The 12,870-nt window shown below is 38.0% G+C and overlaps 1 non-coding gene across 1 annotated transcript; it reads left to right on the top strand.

Annotated features, from left to right (window-relative positions):
- The first annotated feature begins 10,136 nt into the window (after nucleotides 1-10,136).
- TRNAT-AGU (transfer RNA threonine (anticodon AGU)) lies at nucleotides 10,137-10,210 on the top strand. The gene has a single exon. It is a non-coding gene; the product is annotated as a tRNA-Thr (tRNA).
- The last annotated feature ends 2,660 nt before the right edge of the window (nucleotides 10,211-12,870 follow it).

Genomic DNA, 12,870 nt, shown 5'->3' with positions numbered 1-12,870 from the left:
TGATGTGGGTGGTGCTCGCTCTCCATCGTACATATTGATTTCTTGCTCCCAACTAGTGAGTGCTTCTTCTTCATCCTATGCATGGACAACTTCAATTGCGAGTCTGCAAAGACCATGGCCCTTGATAGTGTGAACTAGCTTGATGTCAAGATCATACTCTTGCAAACCTGTCATCCAGTTCACACATATTTCACCCAGCTCTTGATGTACAAGAAATGATCTAACTATTGGGTGTGGCACAAAGACTATACAATGGTTCTTTAGCAAGTAGAGTCTAAATGTTTCACTGCCTTGTATACTACGTATGCTTGTTTATCGATGACAGAGTAGTTGAGTTTGGGTCCCTTCATGCTTGCACTCATGAAGGATATGGGACGTTTGTCGTTTAGCTCATCCTTTTGAGTGAGTACTGTAGTAAGCGAATTGTCATAGGCGAAGGTATATAGCAAGAAATATTTGTTAAAGTATAGGCTATAAAGTGCAAGTGCATTTTCTATAGTCTACTTGATACGAGTGAATGCATTCTTTTCCTTCTTAGCCCAGTTGTATATTGCCTCCTTCTTGATCATGTCTTGCATAGGTTTCACTATTTGCGCATAGTTTGAGATGAACTTCCAGAGGAAGTTTATCTTTCCAAAGAAGGATTGCATGGATTTCTTGTTGGCTGGGTGATGAATCTATGTAATCATCTGAACTCGGTCCAGATCAACCTTGATCCCACTTTTGGCAATGATGTGCCCGAGGAGGTTCCCCTCAGACGCTGCAAATACGTTTTACTTGGGATTCAAGGATATCCCATATTTTCGGCATCGCTCGAATATCTTCTTGAGATGGCACACGTGGTCTGACCGTTTTATGAAAAAGCAGTCACATCATCAAGGCGCACCACTACGCATTGTCCAATAAGTCCACAGAAGGCAATGTCCATGACGCGCTGAAAGGTTGCACCTTCATTCACAAGCCCAAACGACATTCTCTTGTAGGTGAACATACCACACTTGGTATGAAAGGTAGTTTTCAGTCTATCAGGTTTCGCTACCAAAACCTGGTTATATCCCAGAAAACCATGTAGAAAGGAAAACATTTCTGCCTCAGATATTGTCTGTAAAATATAATCCATTGACGGAATGAGGTAGTTGTCTTTGTCTGAGGCGTGGTTCAAGTTTTGGAAATCAATGCATAAGGGAATCTCCCCCAACTTCTTATGTATAGGAACTAAGTTAGAAAACCACGTAGAATGATGAACAATAAATGATCTGTGCATCCAAAAACTTAGTCAGTTCTTTCTGTATGAGGGGTTTGAACGACGGATGTACTTTTCTTAGCTTCTGCTAAAATTTCTTGACCCCTTCTTTGATCAGAATCATATGTTGGATTATTCATGTGTCGTATGTTTTCAGATCATCGTATGTCCACGCGAACACATCCCAGTACTATTTGAACAAGTGGACAAAGTCTTGTCGCTCCTGCGGTGTGCAACACATACCGAGATTCACGAACTTCAGATCTTTTTTTGTTCCTAGGTTGATATGTTCATACATCATGGTGGAACTATGGGTTTTGCTATTCATTGGCTCTTAGAAGTGATTTCGTAAGTCATAGAGCTTTTTGAGAGATATCACACCCTTGGGGATGAGGTTTCCTTTCTTGTCATCAGTTGTGGCTTGTAGAGACTACTCATCTTTGTCAATCGATTTGCGTCAATCACTGCATCCTTGAAGACATCAATGTTGGCCATAAAGTGCAATATCTATTGATCATCATCAAAAACACGTAAATTAATTATTTTATCAGGGATAGAAGGATTATACAAAATTTCAACAACAAACATATCCCTAATAGGTGTCATCCTAGCAATTGCATTAGCTAAGGCATCAACAGCTGCATTATGCATTCTTGGCACAAAAATGATATTGAAATCTTGGAAGTTAGAGATCAGTTTCCATACCTCTTGTTGATAATTTTTTAGATAAGGTGACAAACTGTGCATGGTGTTACGTACCTGTTGTGCCACTATTTTTGAATTAGCTACCACTTTGAGCATAGCAACATTGAGGTTGATAGCTTTATGCAAGCCTAATATGAGTGCTTCATATTCAGCAGTGTTGTTTATGCACTCAAACTCCAAGTAGCTTGAGATCAAGTGTTTCATGTGCTTTGGGTCTATCAAGACACACCTATCTCCAGAGCCATGTTGTGTCTTTGATCCATCAAAATACATGGTCCATAACTTGTCTATACACAAATCGCTTGATGCGCTAGTACTAGTACTGCTACTGCTACTGCTACTATTGTTACAATTTACTGTACATGTTTCATTACCATCAGTCGGGCAAGGAAGGAGACCCAACTATATGTTTGGTGGTGTTGGAACTGGTTGTGTCAGATAACACCCTAGTTGTGTTTTCAAGAGGTAGTTTTCAAACATCAGTTCGGCAAAAGCCAACGATTCATTCTCACCATTTATGAGAGTGACATTATGTTTCATGTATATTTCAGATAACACCTGGATTTGATTTCTTTTAAAATGGTATGGAATCCATAAGTGTGACCAGTCTGTGGCGAAGTATCCATTCAACTTTCTGGACCAGTCTCTGCTAAGCACTAAGCCATACGCTTTCGATATGTCCATAATGAAAATGTTGATGCACTAGTGAACTGGGTCATCATGATATAATCAGATGATCACATCCTAAAGTTCACCAATGGTTGGTATGCATGTTCAATCTAGTTGGATGATTTGCACAAATGTCTTGCTTCATTGTGCATTGATCTCCTTAGCAATGGAGAGTGGCATGACATTAGCTAATGTGTGAGAGTCAACCAAATAGTTATGAACATTGCAGTTGAAAATTTCAAATGGGAGCAAGAATGGAGGGCAAACAAAGTTTTCTTCTTCCATCCAGAGTGTGTTGAGCACAATTGTGAGTGAACTGGGAGATGTGCTTGCTCCCTTGCTGGTAAAAGTTGTGCTGTTTGTGGATTTTTTCCCCAATGCGCACATCAGAATATCTCGTTGACCCTTGAGCTTAGCTAACTTGAACAAAGAGATGTTTGCACAAGTTTTCTTCCACAATGTTGTAGTCAAGAGTAGGTAAACTCACTGAGGTTTCTAGGGTTAGACTCGTGTTTGTATTGTCCAGTGGAGTGTTCTGAATTTTACTACTCATGGACGTACTCTTGTTTGTAGCTATCTTCTCGGGCTTGCTTTGAGCTTTCTACTTTGGGACGGTTTGTGGATCAACCTTCCTCATTATTAGTTTCAACTTTTCTTACATCTCCCCAACAGTAAGGGGAACCCCTTGACCTCTGAGATTGTATTGACCATTTTGTTTGGGGGTTGCTTCTCGTTGTTCATTTTCTGTGTTGCTTGTGAGCATTGATACATGTTGATCACCTACCCCTTACTTGGTGCTTCATCAAACGCAACATCTTCTTCATCATCTTCGACTTCTGATTGATATGGTGCATTGTTTACCATGTTTTTTGTGTTGTCGCACACCGAGTCCGCAACTCGTTTCCATTCCAGACAAGTCCCTTATGGGTGACGATGTTTATGGAATGAGAAAAACTCGGGGTTCGCGAATATTTTCGTCTCGAACACTGAGCTGGAGCTCTACACAGTTTTAGCCAGGAAGTTGTTGCTACTTGATGACATGCTCCTCTTCGATTGTCTGGGAAGCCGGATGCTAGAAGATATCTCGACCATTCGTCACTTTAACTTAGACACCTTTTTTGTCAAGTTCTTGACAAGACAAGTAAGGGTTTGAATGTCACTTTCTTCCTTGTCTTTCCCCTTACTCACAGTAGCTTGGAGATTTCTGATCGCATCTTTGGAGTCTTTTATTGGTTCATCATCCTTGATGACTCCAATCGTGTGCAAGTCCTTTTCCACAATGATCACCTCTTCACAATTTTCAAGTAATGTTGGTTTCGTAACTCGCTTGACAAACTACGCAATACTGGTTAGCAGTGCAGACATGTAATAGTAGATAGTGATGGAATCATGAGGTTTTGTGTCTGTTGAAAACTTGTTCAAGATGTGTAAAAACCTCTTATTAAAGTCTTTCACTTTCTCTTTCAACTCCATCATGAGATTGGCTAACTCTTTGAGAAACATGGGAGGGGTCTTGTCATCAAATTCTTCTTACAAAAACATTCTTTTGAACATACCCCAATTCTGGATGGAGTTAACAAGGAGGTTGTGATACCATATCGCTGCTCAGCCATCCAAGTTACACGGAAGCAATTTTCATGCAACGTCGTCATACTATACCTCAAGTGTTTGCACTTGTAGGTAGAATTTGTCCAAGTGGTCTTCTGCCTTCACTGTTCTTTCAGGGTCATATTTTGTCAACATCCTCTCTGAATGCTTTGGCATCTTGTGCAAAGCACCCGAGAGAGACAATGGTTCCTAAGTCATCCATTCCAATTTTTGGCCAGCCATGTCTTCTTCTTCTTCTTCATCCTCTTCTTCTTCAGAATTTGATGGTTCTGCCTCTGAGTCGATTGGTTCATCTTTGCCTCCACCTCCTTTGTTGCCTTCCCCTCCACCTCCTATACCAAATTCTGAGCCCAAGATCACAAGGGTGTCCTGTTCTCCCAGTCAGAAGACTGGAGGTTCCTCTCTATTTTCAACTGCTTCTGCCAAACCTTCGAGAGTGGAAATAATTGCTTCTTCCACTAATGAGACAACAACTCTTGTTGGAGTGGTCTTTGGCTTATTTGATGCGTATGGAAGATTTTGTATTCTTGGGATCAGTCCGACTAATTTGGAAAACTGACAGGTGATGGGATAGACATAGCAGAGGTGCTAATATGAAATTTCGTGTTCATGTCTGGGAGGTGAGCATTAATCAATTTCAGAGTTACGTGTAGGTGAGAGGGAGTGCGAGTTACTACCTTGACCAGATGATTGATGAGTGGGGATGAGAGGACGTTCAACCATAAAAAAAATAGCATCCCTCCTTCTAGCACCAAAAATGTTAACGGTGTTGGACCTGTCAATATTCAGGGGATCTCCACGGTATCAAGTCCCAACTAGACCTCACAATGTTTGGTGTAGGAGTCCCATCTGGTATGATTGCCCGACTACCATTATCTTAAATATATGCCTTAGCCCTTTCTTGTCAGCACTTGAGAGTGGTATACTTAGTCTTCAAACAACGAGGTTTGTGTGCCTGGTGGGTGCTTAGTGTCACTTATGTCAAGGTTCTTTCACTGTAGAGGGAGAGGGTGAGAGTGAGTCTCAAGTCGAAAGGGAATAGTCCCAACTCTGTTAGAGACACACAACACAACAAGACATGTGTAGCTTCTAGTGGATTAGTCCACACAGATGCGACAATCACAAACACAAAGTGAACATATAGCACATACAACACCCAGCGGAGTAGTCCACATGAGTGCGACGATCATTATAATAATTTTACAAGAATGAAATTGTCGAGTGTCCAACGTAATAGTCCACATGGGTGAGACAATGTTAACAACTGATACAACACATTTCCAACAACATATGCACTAAAACAACTGAAATAGTTCAACTATCTTAGTACAGGTTAAAGCAACATGCATTACAAGCGTCCAAAGAATAGTCTTATAAACAAATACAATACATGTGTGAAAACGTGATGGCCTATTAACAGGCTTCTGAATTAAGCAAAAGTTCCAAGACACATCTATACACCATACATCATGAACCCCGACAGCGGGGTGTTGGAGCCATTTCTCGCTCCCCAAACAAAAGACTACAAACTCTCAAGGCTAGGTGTGAGGAGCCAAGGTGAAATGTCCTTTGCATGTACAAATGAGGGGTATATATAGCCAAGGGTGAACTTGACCCTTGTGATTCTTCGACTTCCCTCATGACTGTTTGACTTACATGACTCTTCAACTAACATGACTCTTCAACTTCGTATGTGGGTCACTTGGACTTCCATGTTACATTACATTGATTACAGTAGTATGGCCCACAATAGTGATGTGGTTGAGACGACTTATGACATGACTCGACATGACAGTGCTGGTATGCTCATGTTGATGGTGGTGTCCATGTCGAGTTGCAGTGTTTCTGAATGATGTCACATGTGCTCTTCGTGTATCATAACTTCACCTCCTCATGAAAAGGTGTGCAAAGTCTTCGATGGTCTTGGTGTTCGCTTGATGTTGCATGTGCATGTATCGCCTTCGTTGGTACTTGACATGATTCATGTGTTCACTTGTTCACGAACAAGTCTCCTAGCATGCGCTCTGTGTTCATCCCATTCGTTTTCACACCATGTCTCATCCATGTACCTATATCTTCAATCACTCATGACAAGACGACATCAAATCTAGAAATCCCCTAGTCTAGCATGATGCATCATCTTTTGCTTTCGGGTGCAGGTGACAGGGAGAGAGGACAAGGTTCTAAAACTGCATAAAGCACATTTTAGGCCAGGATGTGAGGCTCTGGGGCGCTGTCAAGAAAAACTGCGCAAAGGTCACTAAGACGGTGGGTTGAGCAGTTTGTGTCAGTAGTGACATTCTTCAAGATCTTGCTCAAGTTGGAGGTGGAACTGCACAATTTTTCTGGGGAAGGCAATGTGGGTAGCAAGGGGCACTGGCAGTGAAAACTGCGCAGATTTTCAGAGGATGCTAGGAGCAAGCTGGGGGAGCTTGCTAGAAAAAACTGCGCAGATCTGGGAGGTATTCATGCAAGACATGACTGCGCAATTTGTGGGCTAAGTAGGGTGCCGAGCATTAGATGGACAATCCAAGAAAACTACGCAATTTTCAAGAGGAGCAACAAGCTAATCGACAGGGGGCCTAACTGACAAAATTGCATAATTTTCAGAGATAATCCAGTGACAGGAAATGGTGTATGTCCATCATGTCTAAGCAGTTTCTTTAGTCAATGGAGGCAGGCATGCTAACAACTTCTACGCAATTTTTAGGAGGAATGAAGCATGGGGTCACTATCTAGTCAAATTCTTTGGTTGACCAGCGAGAGGCTTAATGGATAAGCTTGCGGGAAGCACAGATTGAGATAGATCCTTGGGATTGCGTAGTGCAGGCTGCCTGGAGGTAGCCTTAAGCTCTACGCAATTCTTGGCAACAATGCATCGTCACTGAGGGCTGAGACTACGCAATGCAACTCAGTGGAGGTTCAGCTAATGAAGGGTGGTCCTGTAGACATATCTTCAGAAAAATGGTTAAGTGTGCGAGCGAGTGAACTCGTATATGCATGACCTTGCAAACGCACACTTAACATGACTCGATGACAAGACACCTCAGACCAACAAGACAACATGCTCAGTGTGAATGACTAAAGGGTACAAGTGATAAGTGCGACACTTGAGATAGATCGTCAAACAACCTTGACGACACTTGCGTGACATTGCATACAACTTCTTGTGTGAGTGTGGCAGATGCTTACATAGCAAACACAACTTGTACAGATGAATACAGACCTTCAACATAGCCAGAACAAGACCACAAGCATGATATTGCAACCCTCATGCTAAAAGACGACTGGTGAATGATCAAGAAAAGAGGGTGTAAAGACTCGACATGAGCTCATGGGATGAGCCTGAGTGTTTGCAAACATCAAGGAAAAAACCAAGGAAGGCTCTGAAATTGGTTGTAGGCCAAATTTTTTGAGGGTGTTACAGCCGCTACAACATAATTCTTCCATTGTTGATCACTCTTTCAATTCTAAACATATGATCTATCTCAATCAAACCAAAATCCTTGCCTCTGTCCGATTTTACAACTCCAGAATCATCAGGGAAGCCCACAAAGTAGAAAAGCAACCCCAACAACTTTAATAAGGAATATGGTTATAAATTAAGCCATTCGTGTAAAACTGTTGTCCACCACCTCTGACACAACAAGCGATATTATGTAGCTTTCACAACAAACTAGAGAACCAAAATTACTGCTACAAAGTGCACAACCCCTGCCCTTTGGGTTTTGGATATTGTATTAATTTAATTCAAATGACTAAATCACAAAGCATAAACATAGAGTAATTTAAGCCTACGCACAAGAACTCATAATAGACTTCAAATATTTTTATTCATTCAGAATGTGTTGTTACATACAAGAAATTCAGATCAGAGAGAGGGGATTCCTTAGAGTACTTGCAATTCATATGTTGTCACACAACGATACCCTACAACAACCAAAAAACTCTTGTTAACTAATACAATAATCAGTCGCACTCTCTCAAAATCGTGCAACAACCAAAGTTGAAGCCAAAATCCCAAGAGCTAGAAGCCAAAAGCCAAAAGCCCCTTTTCTTCCTTGTTCTCGCAATTTATTTCTCGTGTTTCTTATCTTTTCGTATTCCAACTGAAACAAGTTGCTTTCCATTCCATTGACCTCTTCGTATTCTATGATCGAATCAATTTGATTCCTCTCAATACGTGGAGAAACCAGACATTTATAACCTACATGCCATTCTCGTAGTGTGTCTAGTAGCGATTGTCCTAGAGCAACAACTGCCAATTTGAGTGTTTCATCAACTCCATGTAACAAGAGTACTAGTATGTGATCTTGGGAGTGTCAACAACTCAAAAGTAATCATCACTTTGATAAAACATAGCTACAAGAGTAGCAACAACTATTAGCTAGGTGTATCAACAACTAACATAATAGGAGTATCAACAACTCAAAATACATGGGAGTAGCAACACTTATTTTCCTATGTTACAAACTCAAACATAAACTTGTTTTTGGTTAATGAGGATTGCCCAAGGCCAACGATGCTCCTGCATCAACCTTGCTAAGTAGGTTGATCTTCCATTTGTTTTCTCCTTTTCCTCTGGTTTGTCCTTTTCCTCCTTATGATTGATCGCTTAATCCTTTGATTGTTCACCCTCTTATCTCTCTAACACCCCTCCTTCCTATTTCTATCCATTTATTTCATTATTTGTTAAATTAAATTTATATTATTTAATCTTATATTTGTACCCTCTTCCCTTTTACATTTATTCATTCCTATTGTTTTTCATTTTCCTTTTTATTTATATCTTGGTAAACTTATTTTTCAATTAAATTCAATTATACCCAGCGAAACCTATTTTTTTATCCTTCTAATTCTCCTTTTCACCCGATAATTCTCTCTTTATATTTTATTATTATGTCAATAATTTAAGTTGAATTGTTTATTTTTATTTTTATTAATTCTTTAATTTGACCTTTTCTCTTTAGGACTATTTTAATTTAATTTATATTTATACTTTACTTTGACCATTTTTTCTAATGACTATTCTATTAATTTATTAATATTTTTTAATAGCTAACTGCCAAATCTCTTTATATATAAAATCTTCAAAACACTCATTTATAATCACTTAATTCTATTGTCTCTAAAATCTTCAAAACACTCATTTGTAATCATTTAATTCTATGATCCGTCATGATGAGTGGAATGTCCACCTTGAATGTTAATCATGATAAAAATTCCTAAACACATTTCTAACTGATAATTCTATCAATATAAACAATAGTAGAAATCTATGAAATAGCCTCCTCTAACAAGACAGAGGAATTGCTCAGAAATGAGCTCAGTGTTACTCACTATCCATAATCCATGTGGGAGAGGATGAACCAATCACTAGATTTTGTAGAAAGCGAAAAATATATGCATTGCAAGCCAAAAAAAACATAGTTCATGATTTTCCATGGTAAATGGTAAACCTAAATCCTTATTCGTGGATGCAAACGATTTTTTTACTTTGGAACCTTACAAATTATCGAAGTTCCGCCTACACCAATAACAGAGTCTATTTCTAGGTAAAAATTTCCCATTTGGCGATGCTTTTTCTCGGTCTATGCTTTTAACTTTTGATGCGTTAAAATGAAGTGGATGGTGCCCTCGCTCTCCGCAAGCAATTGGTAGGTTATGAAAATACCACATGGAACCGCCAGTGTCCGGATCACTGCAGGCAAGGAAAGTTTTAAAGCAGAAAAATGCAGTACTGTACTGTACGCTAAACATTTTGATACAAACCCTCGAATTTCTCTGGAAAATAAGGCACTGGCTCTGCGCCTTGTGTAGGTGGGGGTACCTATGGTTTGAATAGATTTGAGTATCTGTATTAACAGTAGCCATGATTTGACAAGTTGAGAATCCAAAGAACGTGTCATCTGCTTTCATAGCTCAGTTGGTTAGAGCACCCGTTTAGTAAGCGGGAGGTCATGAGTTCAACTCTCATTGAAAGCATGCTCGGCAATCTAAAAGCTATCTGTCTTGAACCTTCAAAGGTTTTTAAATCCAATTGCATTTTAGTTTCAGAGTTTTTAAAATTACATTATAGTTTCAGAGTTTTTTAAATCTAATTACATTTTGGTTTCAGAGTTTTTAAAATCCAAATAGGTTTCACTCAGAAATTTTAGGTTTATCATTATTTTATGAGCTAAAAATTTAAAATCCAGTTACCTTATAGTTTCAGTTTTTTTAAATCCAATTACATTATAGTTTCAGCGTTTTTAAAATTCAAGTACGTTTCACTGAGAAATTTTAGATTTATCATTATTTTATGAGCTAAATATGCAAGTAGCTTTGGATTTTTTTAGAGATCCTGGTTTTGCTAAGAAATTTTAGGTATATCACAGTTTCATGGGCTTTCATTACATTATAATTTCAGAATTTTAGTTTCAGAGTTTTTCAAATCCAAGTAGGTTTCACCGAGAAATGTTAGGTTTATCAGAATTTTATGAGCTAAATATGCAAGTAGCTTTTTCATTACATTATAGTTTCAGAGTTTTTAAAATCCAAGTAGTTCTGAGTTTTTAATTTTTAAGAGATCCTGGTCTCACTGAGATATTTTAGGTTTATCAGAATTTTATGAGCTAAATATGCAAGACTGCAAGTAGCTTTGAATTTTTCAGAGATCCTGGTTTCACTAAGAAATTTTAGGTATAGCACAGTTTTGTGAGCTTTCATTACATTATAATTACAGAGTTTTTAAAATCCCAGTGATAATTTCAGAGTTCTTAAAATCCAAGTAGGTTTCACTGAGAAATGTTAGGTTTATCAGTATTTTATGCGCTGATCCTGGTTTCACTAAGAAATTTTACGTATAGCACAGTTTTGTGAGCTTTCATTACATTATAATTTCAGAGTTTTTAAAATCCCAGTGATAATTTCAGAGTTCTTAAAATCCAAGTAGGTTTCACTGAGAAATGTTAGGTTTATCAGTATTTTATGAGCTAAATATGCAAGTAGCTTTTTCAGTACATTATAATTTCAGAGTTCTTAAAATCCAAGTAGTTCTGGATTTTTAAGAGATCCTGGTCTCACTAAGAAATTTTAGGTTTATCAGAGCTTTATGAGCTAAATATGCAAGTAGCTTTGGATTTTTCAGAGATCCTGGTTGCACTAAGAAATTTTAGGTGTATCACAGTTTTATGAGCTTTCATTACACTATAGTTTCAGAAAAGTCCTGTTCTCACTGAGAAATTTTAGGCATACCAGAGTTTTATGAGCTTTCATTACCTTATAGTTTCAGTGTTTTTAAAATCTATCTTCAATTTTTTTTTTTGTTTCAGAGAGAAAATCCATATATGGCCGCAGCCTTCATGATTACAATATGGCCGAAGCCAATCAGAATACGGCCGAAGCCAAGCAGAATACGGACAAGCCGTCACAAATGCCGAAGGGGGACCTCCGCAGGTTGGAATGCGGCTGGGGGAGCGAAAGCCATCCGCCCCAGCCGTCTAATCATGCACGCTGGGTGCGTGCAAGAAGTTCTGGAATTTTAAGAGATCCTGGTCTCACTCAGAAATTTTAGGTTTATCAGAATTTTATGAGCTAAATATGCAAGTAGTTTTGGAGTTTTTAAAATCTATCTTCATTAATGTGCAAGAAGTTCTGGAATTTTAAGATATCCTGGTCTCACTGACAAATTTTAGGTTTATCATAATTTTAGGTTTATCAGAATTTTATGAGCTAAATATGCAAGTAGTCTTGGATTTTTAAGAGATCTTGGTTTCACTAATAAATTTTAGGCATATCAGAGTTTTATGAGCTTTCATTACATTATAGTTTCAGAGTGATCTTGTTCTCACTGAGAAATTTTAGGTATACCAGAGTTTTATGAGCTTTCATTACATTATAGTTTCAGAGTTTTTAAGAGACGCTGGTCTCACTGAGAAATTTTATATATATCAGAGTTTTATGAACTTTCATTGCATTATAGTTTCAGAGTTTTAAGAATCTCTCTTCATTAATATGCAACAAGTTTTGGATTTTTTTAGAGATCCGGGTCTCACTGAGAAATTTAATGTATATTAGAGTTTTATGAGCTTTCGTTACATTATAGTTTCAAAGTTTTTAAAATCCCTCCGAACACAAATTTTATTTTACTTATTTTTTCTCTGTATTTAGTGGTTATGAGCTTTCATTACGTTATGGTTTCAGAGTTTTTAAAATCCCTCCTCCCACAGGAAAAATTTATTTTACTTACTTCATTTTTCCTCTGTATGCATTGAAATTAAATTTTTAATTCGAATTGTAAATGGCGAGTGATTCGTGCCCAGGTAATTTTGCACTTAAAAAAGAGGTCTAGTCTGATAATTAAAAATTCAGAGTTATTAGGGTTTGAGTTTGCATGGTGTATTTTTTATGTTTTTTTATTGAATTCATTAGTGCAAGGAAATACAAATTCTAAATAAAAATTCAGAGTTACTGGGGTTTGAGTTTGCATTATGTACTTTTGATTGTCTTTTCACATTGAAAATTCATGTTGTCAATCAGTTTTTGTCTTTTCACATTGAGAATTATGTTGTCAATCCCTTTTTGTTTGTTTGTGTTTTCTCTTTCTATTTACCTATCTATCATGAAAGATATTAAACTTTTAATTATTAGTTGGTTTTGATTTT

The sequence above is a fragment of the Pinus tabuliformis genome, chromosome X (genome assembly GCF_031772625.1).
Source record: "Pinus tabuliformis cultivar Carrire ecotype Pingquan chromosome X, CPIR1, whole genome shotgun sequence".
In the NCBI taxonomy this organism is placed as follows: domain Eukaryota; kingdom Viridiplantae; phylum Streptophyta; class Pinopsida; order Pinales; family Pinaceae; genus Pinus; species Pinus tabuliformis.
This window is presented reverse-complemented; position numbering and strand designations above follow the sequence as displayed.